This window comes from Rhipicephalus microplus, chromosome X, assembly GCF_043290135.1.
Source record: "Rhipicephalus microplus isolate Deutch F79 chromosome X, USDA_Rmic, whole genome shotgun sequence".
NCBI classification, from domain to species: Eukaryota; Metazoa; Arthropoda; class Arachnida; order Ixodida; family Ixodidae; genus Rhipicephalus; species Rhipicephalus microplus.
In genome coordinates this window covers 385284439-385304757 of record NC_134710.1, presented here as the reverse complement: position 1 = coordinate 385304757, position 20319 = coordinate 385284439, and positions in this window count along the sequence as shown.

The following is a 20319-nucleotide window of genomic DNA, read 5'->3' as shown; positions in this document are numbered from 1 at the left end:
CGGGTTATTACACTTCTACTTAGGAGCTATTCGCTGAAGTTTATTTATGTAGCAGTGTCCAGGATTAACAACCTCGCGAGCACCAGTGCTTCATATCAGCTTATCAATTCTGGTGTCGCTAATACTCATACAGTTGGCATCTCTGCGCAAGTTCAAGCTGGTTATACAGACATCTGCAACTGTTCAACCAGGGCGCGTAGACAGTTCGAGAAACATTTATCTGCATAACTGCTTGGCGTTTGAAGCAGACTGCTCTTTACTCAGAATGCCTTCAAGGGTGAAATCTTCACCGACACAAGCCACATTCAACTTTATCGATTACATTGCAGTAGTCCTTAAAATACTCGAGTAACATCATACAAACAAAAGAATGCACTGAGTGGTTGAGGTGTGCCCCAGGAACTGCACATCGCTTTCAAGTTCAACTCTTAAAAGCAAAGCTTTTTAGATCTCTATTTTTGGTCTTTCGGAAGTTGATAACCTCGAAATACGAAATTTTCAAGCACATGCAACTTGGCAACAAATTTTTTCTCACTCACATTCCTCTACAGAAGTAGAAAGCCAATCCTATTTTTTTTTTCTCTTAATGTCTGAATTTATATGTGCGCGAATATGTGTGCATATATTGTGTGTAACTGCTCGCTTGCCAATGCGCATACATATTGCAGTCATCTACTATGCACTTAATTTTGGTCTGAGCAGTAATGAATCATCGCCATTGGTTTGGTTGATAATTACCATTGCTTTCGTGCGCGTTTATCAATGCATTCATGCCGCTTGCTCGCTGCTGAGTTCCAGGCCAAATAAACATCTTTACAACCGAGTTGTCAGAATACATGGAACTATTTATAAAAACATGTATTGTTTTTTCTGTAGGGTAGAGTGGCGATGCTCTGCGCACGCGTATTTTTTACTCTTCCTTTCTTTTTTCTCGTTTATAGGGTTAGTTAAAAATATATCCCTGTCGTTGTACAACCGTACAGAACTGTATTTCTTTTATTTGTGCCGGCTGCTTCCACCTTCACCGGAGGGGAACTTTTCTTGCAACTCACTCACACATATTGTTTGTACTTATTAATAATCGTTAATAATAATATTAATAATAGCAATATTATTATAATAATAGTAGTAGTAGTAGGAGTAGTTGCAGTAGTAGTTGTAATAGTAGTAGTAGCAGTAGTAGTATTAATCAAGCAAAAATATACAACACAGACAAACCATGCACGATACACATCCTTGCACGAAAAAGCGTGCATGTTTAAGGATGTGTATTGTGCCCTCAAAGAGAAGCTTTATAGGTCATATCGAACAGTGACACGACGTTCCGGAAAGAGAGAAGCTGGAAAGCAACGTTAACTCTGCAGAAGCCAGCATAGACTTCGGAAATGAATTAATACATAACTTGGTGTTTGTCTTATCCTGAGAGTTTGTAGTACTGTTTTTGTTGCATAGCGCCATTTGTGATTTATGGTGTCTCTCCATGCTTCTATATGCTGCGCCTCGTCACAGTCACAAGTTTCGGAATAATTCGCATTTTCTCCAGTACACGGATTGAAGCTGAGTACTGCGAGTGTCAATGGCTTCACGATTGGCAAGGCAGAATTCGGATGTCCCAGCGGCTAGCGGAACCACTTTAAGGAATGAATATATCACGCAGACATTTATGGCATGCTTCACTGCTGGTCACTACTGAAGTTACATGTATCTTACATGCTATCTTACACGCTTTTTGGTTATCTTGTATCAGTATCACAATACGTCTCGAAATATCTGTGTCTGTATCTATTTTTCCGATACTTTCTATATAACATCGCACATGGTAAGATGCAAGATATTGCTATAACAACTTGGCAGTGCAAAAAACAAATGTTAGCGAAACTTTGCATCTCATGCTTATACTAGTAGTTTCACTAATTAGGCCACCCGAATAAAACTAAAGAAACTGCCATTCTTTTGTCTTTATTCCAGAACCCTCTACCAAGGGCATGCGGCAGAAACTTCGCGTCTATACCAGAGGAGCAAAGTCACCTTGTGACACTCACGCAATCACAACAAAAGTCTGCAAACGCCCGCTTGACACTTTGTTTTCTTGAAGTTTTTTTTCTTTTGTTATTTTATTTTGATACATTAAAATTATGTGAGGGTAGGCTACTTAAGAGCAAGCTAACTCATCATAGGGCAATGTATTCAAGACAGGATATTGGTGCATTGACAATTGCTCGTAGCCAGTGTGGCGCTGCATAGTTCAATACAGTTGCAATACAAGGGGTGTCTTTCGCCCAAGTATTCATGACGCTAATCTGTTGTTATCACAGTTTCGCTTGAATGGTGCGTTGTTTCGAAGCTTGCGAGAAGCCTGAGAGAATGATGTTGCCCTGCGTATTGCGGTTTTATCTTATCAGCAATTCAAAACACCTGGTAGGAAGAATACGGCTTACACGCGATGAGAATGAGCAAAAGATCGAGAATTTTCAGAGCTCGTTTAGTCTTGTGAAGCACAACAATATAGAAAATTAACAGAGAGAATTTTTGTCTTCGTTTTCTTCTGTTTCAATTGAATCCTATCGAGTCATAATCAGCACTACAATCAGGCTTGAGTGGACCCCTTGAATACTCCTGCCAATTCATGCTTATCTCAAAGCAGTATTCTTAATTCAACATTTCAATATTGCCACTAGTATAAATGCTGTGTGTATTGTTTCTATCAATGCCGGTGGGTGCGTATGTGCCATTGTAGAAAAGAGGACAAAGACAAGTTTGCGGAAAGGACGATAAACTCGTACGACCAGTGGTCGATCCAACCTGGCGGCTAATCGGGTGAGTGTGAGCCAACAGTTAAGGGTCTACATCTACATTTACACCTACGTCCTTCAGAGCTCTTAGCTGCAGGTTTCAGTTATGGTACAACGTGACACTAGTGGAGATGCTGAGTAACAGTCTATACACTGTGACAACGAGGAAGTATTTGACCCTCTACATTGACAGCTTGGATGAAACAGCCGACCTTCGGCACAGTCGGCGGCAACTAGGTCTACCTCCCCAATCGGGCCTTGTTCTAAAACGCTCCAGTACCATGGCAAGTGCAACAACTGCAAGCTAGACTCAACATACCGTGACTTCACTAGCTCGTTGAACCCCAAATTTTTCATGGAGAGCTCTACGAAGTCGTTGAAGACAGGCTAGACCAATGCAATCGAATTGTCATTGCCAACCAGTGGGACGAGCACCGGTAATTCTGGTATGTCTGTTTCTACCTGGAGAAGTCGGCACATATTTGGTTTGAGAATCACGAGGCTGCCCTGACAAGCTGGCCGGTGTTTTTCACTCAGCTGCCTAACACGTGTGATAGCGCCTACCGGAAAGCAGAAGCCAAACTTATGCTCAATTCTCTCAAAAAACGGCGTTCATAACTTCTGATGGTCTTTATTAATTTATGGTAATATCATTTGGTCAGGGCTCTGCTTCTGTGAAACAAAACCTTGACCAAACGAAAGCGTGGCCGTGTTGGTTGAGGAGATGTGTCGTCTGTTCCATTGAGCGAATTCTGCAATGACAAAAAACAAGAAGATACGCTTTGTTATGTGAGAGGACAAGAAGCAGCTGTTTGCAAGACTAGTGCAAAACCCACCAACTACCGTTGCGGAAGTCCTCCATGAAGCGATAACGACGAAGCGAATGTTCAGACAGCGGTCTTCGCAGTATGAATGGCCGGGCTACCTTGCATGTCACTTAGCACACTTGGTCACACCTGACATCACGAGCGTGAAAGACTTTTCAGAGCTAGTTCGTGGCATTGTACGCGATGAATGGCAAAAGGTTGGTGCAGTGCCTTCACAGTATCAAGTGGCTATTCTAACAGACGTCGCCCGTGAAGTGGTAGGGCAGATCGTACGACCATCAGGGGCGCCTTCCGCCGAAGCTCCTCTGCTAACGTCTGCGGAAGCTTTATGCACTACAGCACCTGCAGCCAGCTATCTTCCCTGACCGACCACCCTGCAGCCATTGCAATACTTCTTAGACCCAGCTCACTATGGGAATTCCTCACCTAATATGCAAAATTTTTATGCGTTGTGCACTTCCGACAATCAGCCACTTTGGTACCACTGTGATAAACCAGGTCACTTGTACCGGGATTGCTCTTACCGCGAAATGGGCCAGCCTGGATTTTGGCCAGACACTCATCGGTGGCGAGATGGTGAACGGCCTCACGCTATCGTAGAGTAATTGGCCAGCCTTCCGTCTTCGAGTGGGATTAACGAAGCTAATCCCACTCTCCGTCTGCTCGAGCTCTATATCTCCGCGTCAATACACCACTTTCACCGATGTTGTTATGGGACATTGCCTAGGCCCCCTAGCTCAGAACAGGGAAAGTAGGAACAGTGGCCTCCTAGGGTGGTACCGCTACTCAGATATCATCCAAGCATACTTCACCGAACCATTCACCGACTTCCGACGATTCCTTTCAGCCGACACCCCTCATTGCCGACCAACTTGTTTCTGCTGACATTTCCGTTCTTATTGGCAACCATCCGGTAACTCTTCTAGTTGACGCTACGGCCAACTACTCAGTTTTCAGCACTGAACTTGAGGCTGAACTCGGGAAGGTTACGTCTTCTTGGAGACATAGACCAAACCTTAGGACAGCAGCAGGTCACCTCTTGAGACTGATCAGGAGATGCACCACAAGACTCCAAATAATTAGGTCGACGTTCATTGCTTCTTTGATCGTGCTCCGCAATTGCTCTGGAAAAGGTGTCCTTGGCACAAATTTCCTTTACGAATATGGCAGTGTTATTGATTTTCGAGACTGGCTCATATGGTTAGCTGACGACTATGCCTTGAAACCTGGCGATGCAAAACCCCATTGGATTGCGCTTCGTATTGTTCATGACACCATCACACTTCCGCCACTACTCAGCATGTTTGTCACTGTACAGGGTGACATAGATCATTGAAGTTGAGGTATCACTGAAGCAAACCTTTTCATGCTCTTTCATGGGCAAGTCTGCGTCGCCTGTGGCATAATTCAATTTAAACGTGGTGTGACAGAGTTGTAGTTAACTAAGTTTACCGGAGAGTACGAAAAGTTCGTCAAGTGACGATTGGCGATAAACAAAATACACTATGATTGCCCTTCTTTCTGCAACCATAAAGGTGACACTGTGGTAGCCTATATAGTCGATGTGAATCCGAGGCTTTTATGTTCGCAGATCGAGCCATTCCGCTGTATTCACCGCCTTTTAGCGAGAGTTTCGCGTCTACATCTAAAATAAAGCAAACGCCGACCGTAAATCACCGCATTGTTGCCGGCCATGTAGAAGGGTCCATACGCCTACACGCCTACCGAGTGTCACAAAAGGAACATGGGATGCGAGGTGGAGCTTATGCCTTCAGGAGCTCGATTTGGCAGTGGTGCACAAGCCTGCCCGGAGGCATACTCACGAGGGCTGCTTTCCCGAGCTTCTTTACGACGGCATCAGGAGATCACGATCTCCACGGTCATTTTTTTCTGCGCTGTCAGTATATCCGACTTGGCTGAACAGCAAAGCGAGTCCGACCTTCAACAATATATTGATTATCTCTAAGTCCGCAGACCGAATTCACCACCAGCATTTGCACGCTCGCAGTTATCGTTTTGCGTTCGCAGCAATACTCACTATAAAAAAACATCTACCTTTACGCGACTGAGCACCTACTTGTCGTTTCACTAGCCTTGCGAGCCGATGTCTTCTCTGGCTGTCATGATGAGCCTTTCTTCAGCTACTTTGGATACACACGTACCTTGGCCCGGATTTACCAACACCGCTACTGGTTTAAGCTCAATTGGGATGCGAAGCATGACGTCAAAACATGTGCCGAGTGCCAGCATCACAAATGATCACATCAGCGCCAAGCCTGCTTCTTGCAGCCCACTGCCCCTCCGACATAAACATTCCAACAAATTGGCATGAACCTGCTCGAACCCTTTTCCAAGTCTCACGACAGCAACCGCTATATTCTGGTCGTTACTGATGACATGACGCGTTACTGCAAAACGAAGGCATTACAAAGTATCACCGCGATTGAAATCTCAAACTTTTGTACGAAGAACACAGTCCTTTGTCATGAAGCACCAGCAGTTGTCATAACTGGTCCTGACACAGATCTTTCCGCACGGGTGATACAAGGCGTCATGCAGCTTAAAGGAACAGCTCATCGATAACCTATTGCATACCACCCACAAAGCAACTGCCTTACAGAGAGACTATACAAGATGATCACCGATACGATATCCATGACGTTTAACAAGACCACAAGAACTGAAATGATATCCTCCCCTACACCACGCTTGCTTACAACCCCACTGTGCAGTGAACAACTGGGTCACATCTTTCCGGTTGCTTCATGGCACGGATGTCACCTCAATGCTGAACGCCATACTCCTACAAGACAGGCACCACATTAGTGTCACGATGAAAGAAGTTATCAGACTCATGGACGCAGCTCGCAAGCTTGCAGTCGAACGAATTATCCAGGAACAACGCATCGAGTCGCTGCGGTATATTTCTCGTCGTCACCACGCTTCTTACCCACTCGGAAAACGAGTATGGTTGTGGACACCCATTCAACAATACGCCGCTGTTTTGGTCCCTATGGAGCTCTTTGTCATCACGCCGAAGTTTACTACGAAGTTCGTCACGAGGACACGGCCCGTCCATCCCGCCGTTCACAACAGCCACACGTCATCCATGTTTAGAGAATGAAATCATTTTACAAACGCTTATTATTCCTCAAACTTCTTTGTGTAGACCAGTCGTGATTGTGAACACCCCTTTATGTACTAGTTCTGTATGTGTTTTTATTTTCTTCTCGTAATTATGTTGTGACATGGAGACGATCTTTTTTGGGAAGGGGGTATTACAACAAGTGTAAGTTCTGCAAGTATTGTCTCTATCGATGCTGGCAGAATTGTATGTGCCACTGTAAAAAGAGGACAAAAATGAGCTTGAAAAAGACAATACAGTTGTAATGCCGGTAGTAGATCTAGCCTGGTATCCTTGTGGTCTTTTAAAAACAGGCTTGAACAAAACATAGTCTTGTAGAAAAGTAGTCTTGTACTCCCACATACTCCACAGATGTGATCCCTCGCAGTTTGGGAGCCTCACCTGGCAGCATTGTTGAGAGAACGCGTGATATCACGCAACTGCCATCAACAGCTCAATAGCGTGGCATTGATGACAGTGGTGATCAAAGGAATATTGAGAGCCAGCGATATAGCTGCCTTCTCTGGAAATATGGTGCATATAGCTGACCTTGTGGTGACTGCCACGAGAAGTAGTTTACATGGGTTTAAAGGATATTCTGTGTCATCTATGTGTCACCACACCTTTAAACGTGGTTTGGACGAATGTAGTCTGTTAGGCCTGCATGTACATAGCATCAATACTGCTTTCACATAGTGTAGCACATACACCTTCCAGCCCACTTTTGTGTACTCCTGCTAAAATAAAAACGGCCCTACATCGGCCAGGATTGACAAGAGTGCTATAGCGTTTGAAGGGTACTTGAATAAAAAATTGTTTCATTATCATCATCAGTGTAACTATACCCACTGCAAGGCAAAGGCCTCACCCATTACTAGTTCATGCCTGTTAAAAAGAACAAGAATAGCATAAAGAACATACAAACAATGTCATTTGCATTGTGACAATAATTGAAAGGGTACACGATTGATCAGACTTTCACATCAGTAAGTAGGATATTGCCACAGTTGTCATAACACACAAATTTGCGTAACCTTTTGAGAAGTCATTTGTCTTTTCAAAGCGTAATGGCCCTGGCTGCCAGTCACTGAAATGCACTCAAGGTAAGTTTTTATCGATTCTGAAGAAACTCGTACAGAGAACATGTCCACTGGCTCTATTGGCAGCCAAGATTTTATGACTTAGGTTTATCACACCAATTTATTTGTCTACAAAATATTTCTTTCTGTTTTTTTTATTCTAGGATTCACGATGCACCATTGTGGAACAGGTGTGGAAATTTGAGCACCTTTCTACCATGGGGATTCACATGACACCACCTGCAAAGTAATGCCTGCTTTAAAATACAAGTACAATTCTGCACAATTGAATCCAATCCAAGAACTTCTAAGCATTATTTATGAGTTGCAAATGCAAAAGCAACTGGAAACAACGAGTTGAACATTTGGACAGCAATAACAGTAGCCTATGTGTGAGTGCTGCTTTTTTCCCAGCTATAGAAGTTATGTTGTTTTCACACATTGATTCTCTTTCTAGTGAATACTCAGACAAATATCGAAGTCAAGCAAGAAACATGTGCAGCGTCTGTAGCTGGATCAGAGAATAAAAATGCACCATCAAGCCCATCAGCTTGCTAGAGGGCTAGCCGATTGCATGGTTCAGTTGTCTGAGTAGTAAGAGATTTCTGGTTGAGGTAGTGCCTGTTAGAATGCTTAGCCTAATGACTTGTGCTATTCTCATCTGTCCATGTGACCCTGATTCCAGGCCATTTGTTCAAGCTAAGTGGAGCTAAATGTCAACCAAACAATTCATACTTTCAACATAAATTATTCATGTGGAGAGCAGAGCATTACCTTACTTAAGCTCAATAAGAAGGCCCTTGATGTCCCGCATTTGTGATGCATAGTGTGTATTAAAATGGCTTTTCTCAGTGAACATGAACCTCTTTGTCTTCTCGGAAAGCAATTATATTTTTCTTGAGATATTTATGGTTTCTCTTTTTTGTTAGTATGATAGACAGCAGTACTACAGGGTGTCCAGTCAAATTGTAATTGATTTTTAGGCATAATCTTTGTTGTAAATTTCAGTAAACAGGTGTTCCAATTGCTTGTCCCCAATCGGTGTCCATGGGCCTTACGACTACACTATTAATGACTGGAAGGAACCTGACTGACGAATATGTGCAAATCCTTTCTACAAGAAAATGCTGATGATCTTTAACATTTTGATGGTCTTGACTTTATTGGCAAAGAACCTTACAATGGCAGCCAAGTGGTGCGTGATAGTGAGGACAGCAAGGACCAAAACGACGCTTCACTGGGCACAATACCTGAAACAAAGGGTTCAGTAAAGCGGAAGAGGAGAGTGTCAAAATAATATGCATTTTCAAGTGGAAAGGCAGTATGGTCGAATGGCAGAAGGAAGAGTGTGAATGGTTGATAAGTGTAACAAGATAATGACCGAGGTCGACTTCAGCAGCCGCTCGCCGTCAAATAATTGAACACAAGAAAGAACACTACCTCAATGTTCGCTCAGTTTTTGTATGTATCATTAAGGATCTAATGAGTGGATGAGACGCAAGAGCAAGCAATAATCTCAAAAAACTCAAGTTGATCTCACTCAGAGCTCAAAACAAACACGGCAACATGTTTACATGGAGCGTCAGCCGCTGTGTTTGATGGACAACGTAGAGGAGTAGGAAACGAAAAACAAAACTAAAGCAAGGAAATGCTGACCGGCCGACAGAAGCACAAGCTCACTCTGTCACCTCCTGACAACGTGAGACATGATATTTGAGGAAACTTTTTTGAAAACCCTAAGCTTGGCTGAAGTAGGAAAACCAGAAAAATTGAGTATGTAGATATATGTAGAGCGAATTTTTTGACGCATGTTTTCTGTAGCCTCGAGAACAGAAACTGCTGTGATTGCTTCCCCACCTGTTAGGACCCAGAGGCCTCATTTTGGAGACAGCCATGTTTTGTCAGTTCTGTTTTGGTTGTTGTCTTGAATTATTTTGTTGCTGTATGCTCAAGACCGGAATAAAGAATTTTCTAATAAACTGATCAGCAATTATGTTTTAGAGACTGAGAAGGCTATTGTTCTTATGCAGGGCAACTAGGTGTCATAATTTAAAACTTTAGAGAACACATACTTTTACTTATCATAAGCTGTACCTACATTGGTGCATACTTGTTGATTTTGGCCCACAGTGATCAAGACGAGATAAGTTACATCATGAATGTAGCAATCACTTGATTTACATTAACAGCTTGAAACATCATCTAGAGGGCAAGAAGGTATCTTATGACAACAACTTCATTAAGATGAGAGAACCTGTAGCGAGCAAGGCGTACAAATTATCAAGCCTAGAAATTCTCGACCTGGACGGCTGGGACTGGTAGTCTGGCGCTTGTGGGAGCACTAGAAACAGAGAGAAGGCAGGCCGCGTTGTGTAACTACTCGATGCAGCAAGATGATGATGAGAGGGCCTTAACTGGGCAAGGCATAGAAATTACCCTGCACGGAAATCCTCAATGTCGACGGCTGGGACTGGTAGTCTGGCACTTGTGGGAGCCCTATTAACAGAGATGAGGCCGGCCGAATTGTGTAACTACTCCATACAGTAATAATAACATCAGAAAGCCTTATTAGGTGACCAAGGCATAGAAATTACCAGGCACGGAGGGCTGGAAGCCTGGGTAGACTGGCAGTTGTGGTTGCTCTAGTGAAATAAAGCTGACATGTTAACATTGAATTATTAAATTTACAAAAACATATCAGTGATAACAGGGGAGTCTTATTGGAATGAAGTAATTATTGGGTGTAAGGATGTGGGAGCACTTAGTTGTATTTCTGACACCAAATTCTTATGCAAGCTTTCATAATGACCATAAACACTAGGCCTGTTTATTGTTCACTGTTCTGTGTGTCAAAACTGTGAGCCAAGCCATCTGGTCTAAAGTCGTGCATTAAGAGATTTACCAAAAAAATGGGCACCACAGAATAAAAATGTATTGGCACTGAATATGCTCACCTGAAGTGCTTTGTGGTTCGAAATAACTGTGATCAAGACACAAAGTGTGTTGCTGTTGAATGATTTCAGCGCTGTGTCCTGCAAAACTAAATAAAATGTTGATAAGTGCTGTTGGTGGTGCTTTTTCTTCGTTACTTAGTCTTTCATGAATGCAAATTGGAGTATACTAAAAGTCACTGTTGTGTATGACTGTGGCTCATGAACAGGTACAAAGACCGCCAAGTTTCTTGACGTGACAACTTACTGTAGCTTGTTGGAGCTTGAACAGTAAACTCGTGCATCTCTTGGATGGTTGCAGTTACTGCTAGCGCTTCCTGTGGAGTGATAGTTGGGACTAATGCCAAAAAGAAAGATAAATGTGTAATGCGCACATAAGCAATGCACACGCTACAGCAATGAGGTGAAAGCCAATCAGCTAGACTAAATGTTGCATTCAGCGATTGGCCTTCACTCCTTTGCCAATAGCATGCAGTTCCACGAGTTAACATGGTGGTGGCTTAAAACAGCAGTCATTCCATGCATTTGAAGAAACATCTATGGGTATGCTTAAAAATAAAAAAGGAGAAGTCGAAACAGTATACATGATTGAGACACTGAAGCAACAGCCCTTGAAATTGTGAGGGTTTTTTAGCACATGTATTTTGGAAATAACTTGGATTCAGTTTCCTGGTTCTACAAGCAGATATTTCACCCGCCCCCCTACACTGGAAGTGCCAGTTACAAATACAATGATTATTAAAAATACCTTGAGATGGTTGCAGTCCTTCAAAAAGTTGTAGAAAGAAAAAAGTGTTTCAGTTGAGTTTTATCAGCTCAATCGTCGTGTGGGGGAATGTGTAAAGTCACAGAAGTACAATGCGTAGTAATCAGCGAACAGCAGTGTACTTACTTGCTAAAACCAAATGTCTTGGGGCTGGGTGTCGCATTGGCACAGTTGTTAGTGCAGTAGACTTAAGCCTCTTGCGGAATCGAAGTGATCTAGCTCCTGGCTGTAGGAAAATCTCCGGTGTGAAGTTGCCTTCACACAGTCTCTTTCTGCGTGCTTCTTTTGCAAAGACATCCTTTAAGGCAGTGTTGATGGCATACTTAGTTTAAGCTTTCACTCTGTAGATAAAAAAGAATAACTAGTACACCTAAAATAAACGCAACACAATGGTTGAGATTCAATAATATCCGTTCATGCAAAGAAACTAGTCGTTAATGTGTGATGAAACATCCACAGTCCGTCATGTGCGAAAAAAGTGTCAAAACTGATGTTCTAAATGCATGCTACATTAGCTGTTGATAGCATTCATTTGAGGAAAGATAAATACTGTTTAGACATTGGTCCTGGGTGGATCAAATTAAACAACCTGTTGGGCATCACAGCACCTTCACAAAATCATAGGCTTCAGTTTTGGGCAGTAAAGGAGGTTAAATAGAGACATACTGACTATTCACATATTTAAACTAGCAAAACAAGTTAAGTCCAACTATGAGGACCTTGCCCATGAATAGAGAGTAAGTGTAGACAATACTGTTAAGCGCGCAACTTTTACACATTATTCAAAATGTCCCTAGCTGGATTTGAGGCCAGCTATCATGGCGATGTTTTCTTCTAAGTGTTTACGTGCATTGTAGTTTCAAGGTGGTACCAGAGGTAAATGTATATATCGTTGTTTACTAGTAATTGACAAAAAGGCAGTGGCATTGTGTAACAGCTCGAACTTTAGCTTATAATTTAATTCATTTGCTAAACTAGAAAAGCTGACTGAAGACTTGACAGCCTTTAGTTATTGTAGCTGCAAAAGGCAATATTGCAAACCAGCCCATCATTACAGATGGCCGCATTACACCATTGCCTTTCTGAAAGCATGAGTCAAGCAAGAATGTGTGAATTGCACAATTTAGAGTGTATAGCGGTTTTAATATTGCAGTGCGAGGGCATATAGAATCCTTGCAAATGTTCTCAGAAGATTTCTACTACAATTTTCAAACAGTTGAAAGTGAAATTTAAGGGAAAAATTTGCAAGAAGATATCATAGCATAGTCTTATGAAATATAGCAGCATGAAAGTGTTTCTTTCGCTAGGTTGACAATACAAGCCTTGTGGTAGGTAATTGTTCGCTTATCGAGAATGGACTAAGCAGAGGCAGAATTGTATTAGTACATGATTTGATGCAACTAAAATGTTGCAGGCAAAATTTCACATGTGAAAGGCAAAGATGCTATTTCCTCAGCCTCTCTATCTCTTTCGACTACTGTGGAAGCCCAACTGATGTGGGAAACAAGGTAGTGTTCCCTTAACGTTACGAGTTCTAAGTCCTATTTGTTGGCGTCAACATACAAGAGCATTTAAAATTTTGGATGCTAAAGAACTTCGGCATCCTAATTTTTGGTAATCCTACTCGAATTTCAGGTCCACAAGAGCAGTAATTGAGTGCCTAACTCTGCCACTTCCATTATTTCATGTTGGAACCAGCGTTTCCTTCAGCTAATACATTTGCAACTGTAGCAGAGCCTAAAAAGCAACTTTTCTGCAGCACTTTATTGTATTATAGTGAAGCATACAATCAATATAAAGGTGTTGTTTTTAATCGCACGTTCACGATAATTGCCTTCGTGAAGCTCGAATAGTAAAAATGCCAGTGCTAATCGCATAAAAATACTGTTCAAACATTGTTCAAAATTTCGAATATTCGTACGCTCGTAATACACCGTAGAGACATAGTCAGAGTGGATGTTCAAGTCCACCCACAAAAAAGTTATAAAAATAAGAAAAAGAACACTCAGTATCGCTGTGTGCACTGAAGGGCACCACGACTCCAAATAGCCTCTAAACCTTATTTTCTACTTTTTGTATTACAATAAATACTCACATCGAGCTCACTATGCAGTCGGCGCAGCGTACCCAGAAAAGATTGAAAAACTAACAAAAAGGGAGGGGGAGAGAAAAACACTCACGTATGACATCCAGACAAGTGTGCGAAATAGCCGCACTTCTCGCTAAACATAGTTGTGCATAACGGTACTTGGCAACATTTTTTTTTGGAAACTTATGCCCCATGCGAAGTTAGGAAGTTTTTAAAGACGATAGTCTTTCTTGGGGACCTTCAACGAAAAATTTTGGTCTGCCTACCTGCCTGCCTGCCTACCTGCCTGCCTGCCTGCCTGCCTGCCTGCCTGCCTGCCTGCCTGTCTGTCTGTCTGTCTGTCTGTCTGTCTGCCTGTCTGTCTGTCTGTCTGTCTGTCTGCCTGCCTGTCTGTCTGTCTGTACATTTGTCTGTTTTTTCGCCCTAATGATACCCCAAACGGCACCGAACGGCCAACCCCATTTGCAGCGCCAACCAATATTGCTCAAGGTTTAGCGTTCATAGTTGTGCGATTGTCAGTTAAAAAGCAATTATTGCGCATAGCTGAGGCGCCATAACAACCCTTCAAAGTTTCGTATGCTGCCTTTAATATGAGGCGCCATAACAGCACTTTGAAGTTTCGTATGTCTGCCTTTATACTAGAAGAGGCACACACAAGTAACTCTAGGAAATGTAGCGTTTTAGCGCGCTGCGTTGACAGTGCTATGTGATGCTCAAAAAGTTGTTTCCAACGCTTTGCTACGACGTCACGGTGGTGGCACCTGCCTGTCGCTTTGCGTGCTACACCTTATCACCTCCGAGACTGGCACGCATCTTTCTCCTCGGGCTGCACGCCTCCGTTTTCGAAGATAACTGCCAGATGGCGCTTGTGTCTAACATGCCTCGATGCGCTCGCTCGCCTCCGCTACACGGTCGAGGCACTGTAACGCAGCGCCTCCAGAATACCCTTCACCAATTTTCTTGCGCAGAACATCAAATAAATGTTTTGTTCACTCTCTCCAGACGCAAGATTATCAACTTTCAACTATATTTGCGGTGAAACATGCAGATTTCGAACCGATTTCTCAGGGATTTCATCAGCACACAATACAGAAGATTAACTGCACTTATATGAGTTTTGAGCATTTCGAGACAACCTATACAATGCGTCGCTGCCCTGCAATGCCCCGCAACGTTTTCGAGTAGCCCTGCAATGTGCAGGTCTACTCGAAAACCAAGAAATTAATAATGGCCTAGAAACTTACCACCCCTGTGCACGGTACTTGCGAGATTTGCCGCCTCTTCCCGCGCCTATTTCTCGCGTTTTAAGAAAACCCGCGAAATACGATACAAAACGTGTCCGCGCTCTCGTGCTACCGTATTGCGGCGCTGTAAAGCATCCTTCGAGCGGAACAACCTTTTTTTCGTCCATGCGGATGGCGAAATTAGCAGGAACTACTGTAGGCATCGGCTTCACAGCACGTCAGCATGCTTTACGGCAGCAAAGAAAAAATCTCCAAGCAGCATTTACAGCCACCCGAATCGTACGCAGTATGGAATTTTCATAATTTACAACGCGTCCTGTGTGAATCTGCTGATCTCGGTGGCCACCACTACGCAAGTTTTTTCCTAATGTCTAACTTTGAAATGGTAGGCCTTTGGTGCCTCTTCAAGTATATTAACCGGGAGACACTCAAAGATGTCATCCCTCCTTGTTCAGAACCTCGCCCTCAGCCTATCCCAGAAAATATTCACTAACCGTGCGTGCTGCTGATAAGAGCCCATCGGCCAGAGAGTACCTTTTGCCACTCTTTATGCAAGGCTAACATGGAGCACCTCATTTACCACTGTTTTTCGCTCTACGCGATTTTTCTACATCCCGATTTGGAAGCGGTACAAAAAGACATTCTCGACAACTCTCATCAGCTTGTCACATTAGCACATTTCGGAATCAGCAGTGGCTTCGCATGCGCGATTAAGTGTGTGCCTATCACCCCTCCCCCTCCTCCGGCTTTCCATCAGCTACCTTAGGTCCCCCTTTCATTAATAAAGTAATTTATTTGTGGGTGTTTGCTTGCCCTCACTCTTGAGCGTCAACGAATGCGGACATTGATGAAGTGCCGTAACGATTTCAGCTATTGCTATCAGCCTCCCACAATAGACTGCACCACACAGTTTGCAATGAGTCATCGGCGAGTTGTCCTATGTGTTGAATTGAGACTATCTAAAAAACACCATTTTCTTAGATCCTGAAAAAATTCACCACTGCAGTGGCATGAGTGGGCTTGCGTGGCAATCGTACATCTTTCGTTTCGAAGGAATACTTGAATTTGAAACAATCAGCAATAAATTTCTGTGGTTCCATTTTCCAAAACGACGACGTTATCGTAAAACACCATAGAAGAGGGCTCTGAAAATTTAAAATCATCTGGTAGTTCTTAACGCATATTGACGTCATGAGGCATAGGCGCGTAGATGATGGCTCTATGGAAACGCTAGATAAAATTTATTTGACACCGCCAGAGCCCCCTCAAAAAAAGATGGCCCATGCGACGTCATCGATATGTCCGGTACTTTTTTTGCATGTGCTCTCATGGTGAGCTGTAAAAAAGTGTCGCGTAAGCAGAAGCTTAAGAAAACAAAATAATGCCACAATAAAAGGAGAAGACTACGTTACAGAATTGCAATTCAACTTGCCTGTCATCGCCAGGAAACTGGATTAAGGCAAAGCCCTCATAAGTGTCCTGCATCATCAGGCATCATTGCGCTGCGCAACGATGGCCCGGCATAACTAAAAAAAAGAAAATGTGCTACAAAAAGCGCGCACCCATCGGTGTCCCCGTACTGAATAGTGAGTCGCAGGAGTATTGCCCGTATATATACCGTCACCAAAACTATTAGAGGATAATTGCTTCGCATTACTGCTCTTCTGCTCCACTCTTTCCCTATTTCCTTCGCGTTTCTTGAGCCGGTCTTTTTTTCTTTGATTGAGCTATCTTTTCGTCCTCAGAGTGAAGCAGCTCTTGCCTTAATATGAACAAGAAAGACGAAAAAGGAAGAGAACTCGATCGGGATTGCTATCCTGACCAACCTATACCCGAACGGCGCTAAAAAGTGGGTCTGAGAGAAGGGAGCGCTTCCTTTCCTCTGCTATGCAGAAGTTGTGGAAAGTACCTTAACCTAGCTTAGGTGTGTGTGCCCGCGTGTATGGCCACAATAAATTGCATGTGCCTTGTAAGTAACAGAGAGAGGGGAGGGATTGAAGCCCTCACCTATACTTTGCTGGTGGTGTCTTAGATTACACACTCAAGAACTCGCAGTACAAGCGAAACTACTGTGTATGTTGCAAAATAAGTTGCTACTGCAAATCATTCCGCATAATGGACCCTGGGTGGTAGAGCTCGTCCACAACTCCACTCCATGCCCTCTCGCTTACGATTCGCATAATGATTTGTATATATTTTTTAGTTCTTTTTTTTCTTTCGCAAACATGAAGAGGCGCCGTTAGAAACAAGCGTGGTAGACTGAACAATTGTGCGTTGGGGGTCCCTAAAACCTCGCACAACCTTCTGGGTTGGAGAGGAGGAATCTTGTGTAGGGATGGGGAATGCGGCGGCCCAACGGCACGCAGCTCTCTCTTAACTAGCTAGGCGACGATATTGCTGGAGCTGACTTATGTACGAAGATGGGTAGACAAGTTTCGTAAAACTCTGGAACACAGCGCCTCCAGCCTTCCCATCTCCTGAAAATTAAAGGTAAAGAGGCGACCCATTAAGACGACACTCTTCCCTTACGCGCGGCGGCACGGGCCCCTAATCGCCACCGGAGCGGCAATCCTGGGTGGTCCGACACACGTCGAGAACTGGCCAGCACAAGATGAGAACCAACAGTGGACCTGAAATGACATGTGGCCGTGCACAGTCTGGTTTCATTGCTCAGCGTTCACAGTCTTGTTTGTAACGGCGTTTTTTTAGTTTTCGTTTTCTTTCTTCTTTTTTCGGTTTTTCTAGAAACACAATTAGCTGTTGTCTTAATTTTATTACCAACGGTTTCACCCGGTGGACTGGTCATCGTCGCAAACCCTGACGAAGACCGGTCCACCGGTTGAAACCATTGGTAATAAAATTAAGACAACCGCTAAGTTGTGTTTCTTCTCTTCCCAAGTACGTTTGGCCCATTGGAAAAACTTCTTCAGTATATATATATATATATATATATATATATATATATACATGTATATTCATCATAAACTGAAATATTATTTATTCATGATGACAGTTTTATTATTACATAGTCTAGTGTTATCATTGCCGAAGAGTGTTCATTCTCTCGGGACATGGGCTGACTTTTGCAATATGCGTAGCAATGTTGATAGAATATGCAGGATCTGATAAATTCGAGAAGTTAATGCCCCTTTATTTGAAATCAATCAATATTTAGTTCACACCAGAAAGTCCACATGACGTCACAAAATTATGCTTCGGACAGACGCAAAAGAGTTGCTGTTCAGTGTATTGAAGTGAATATTTTAATCAGGTACGCGCAACAGGTAATTTTGAACAATGTAGAGGACAAGTTTTTTTTTTCTGGAAGGCGCATTTCGTAGCGTATGGCATACTTGTCATATCCTTATTGACTGTGGACATCTGTCGCTAGTTTTTGATGAGACATTGATTCATTTTTTTAAATTAATAGGCTGGTTCTTGAGGAGTAACTTTACGAACAATAAACATTTTGAATCTTGCTTAGATTGCAGCACTTCCTTTAGGTCTCGCATTTATAAGAAAATCATCGGTTTTTTTGTTCATACGTTGCATGAGTATGTGCACGAACAGTACGTAAACAAGGTTTTTCTGTGCCTGAAATATCGCAAACAACGCGCTTTAGGTTTTTTTTTTTGCACATAGAATTGTTTTTATTGCCCTCGTAATAATTCCAATCAATAAGTGGGGCATATTTACGAGTTTAAGGGGTCAGCCAAATGACCTTTGTGGTGCAAATTGAGAAAGGGTCATTCCGCTGTTGATTCTTGTGGTAGTTGTGGTAGTTATCATTATGACGTTCATGGAGGCGCAATTCGAAAATATTCTGATCTTGCGGACCTTTAGCTTTCTTACCTGCAACACATTCAAACAACGACATTTTATTGCACAATCAATGCAAACACATCGATCTCTAACAAAGGTTTTCCCTGAGTAACGTATATTCCGTTGCCTAGCACATCTGGTACGCCTATATCACATCAGCGTGATGTGCAAACAATCTGCCTGTTCTACATGTTTTTATAGGATCAAAATTATGGAGATATAGCAGAAGCATCATTAACGGAAGCTTTTAAAAGGCACTTCGCACCTCACCAATCGGTTGCATTATCATATACACCCACACATTCTTTTAATAGGCTTCAACAATGATAAGACACATTCACTTTCAGCCCAGCCCTCAACGTTTAGTGCAAGGCTAGCACGAACTTTTACAGTGTAAGTGGCTTGTCAGTTTTGCCACTACAGGGCGGCCCAATGTGAAGCCAATAGATACACTACATTTGTCAAGTTTATTAACGTCCCTTACATTAGTTCTTTTTAATTCTCATGCATCCCCATTACATAACACATGTTAACCACTCTTCTGAAGGCTGCATTGATTTCACTCGCTAATGTGGCAAATAACCTCCTTCATAGTTTTTAAATTATTTCTCGTTTCATGCCCACCTTCAAATTTACAGCACACTATGGTGATTGTAGCCGTTGTATATTAAACCTCCTATGAACTTGCTGAACGCTATTATTATGAAATAAATGCAAGTGATACAGCATATCTTTCCAAAACTGAGATGGGAGCCGACAGATGGAATCAGCGTAGTGCGATAAACCTTTGTCTTTTCCCCCTGCTTCTTTTTTCCTTTTTTTGCGTCTGTTTCTTTCCTCGTTGCTTATTTCTTTTGCATTCTCAATTTTCCTTTTCGTCAGCCAACATGCCGTCAAATTCTTTGATCAATTCGGCTGAGCGGGCTACCTACAGGGATACAGAAAGCATATTTTCGCCAATGACGTTCCCCACAAAACACGCGCTCTTCAGACTCCATCTGGCATCACTTACTTTTGACATTAGGGAGTTTTAGTGCTGGGTACCCAAGCGGCTTGCGTACCCAGGACGTTGGGGCAGCGGTATTGCGCATGCGCAAAACCCCAAACAGATGCGTCGCAAGATCGCTGGGGCGATGGGGCCATGCGTCCGCGCGGCCATAAACAGCGCTGCCACCACTGGCTTCCTAGCGGAGATAAGCTGCCTCGGCGCACATGCTGACGCATCATGTTACCTTCACGGCGAGCAAGGTCGAGGCTGGCCAGAGCCACCACTTTGACTTTTAAGTTTTAAGCGCAAATATTATAGTGGCTAGCCACTATACGAATAGCATGACACAAAGGCGCGAAATCTCAGACAGCATGGCTCGGCCTCCTTGTAAGGTCCACCTTCGCAAGAACTCACGGTATCCGCACTGCGGATACTCTAGCCGTCGAGTTAAATAAGCCAAAGTGCGAGCACTTATAGCAATTACACGGTTTCAGCCAGATTACCAAAGCTAGAATGGCCTGGAACATAGAAACTAAAATATGCCAGCCCCCGACCAGCTGAATAGGTGGTGCCATCTAGCGCGGCCTTAGTGAAACATACAACCACAACATTGTTATTGCAGACACATTGTGCATTG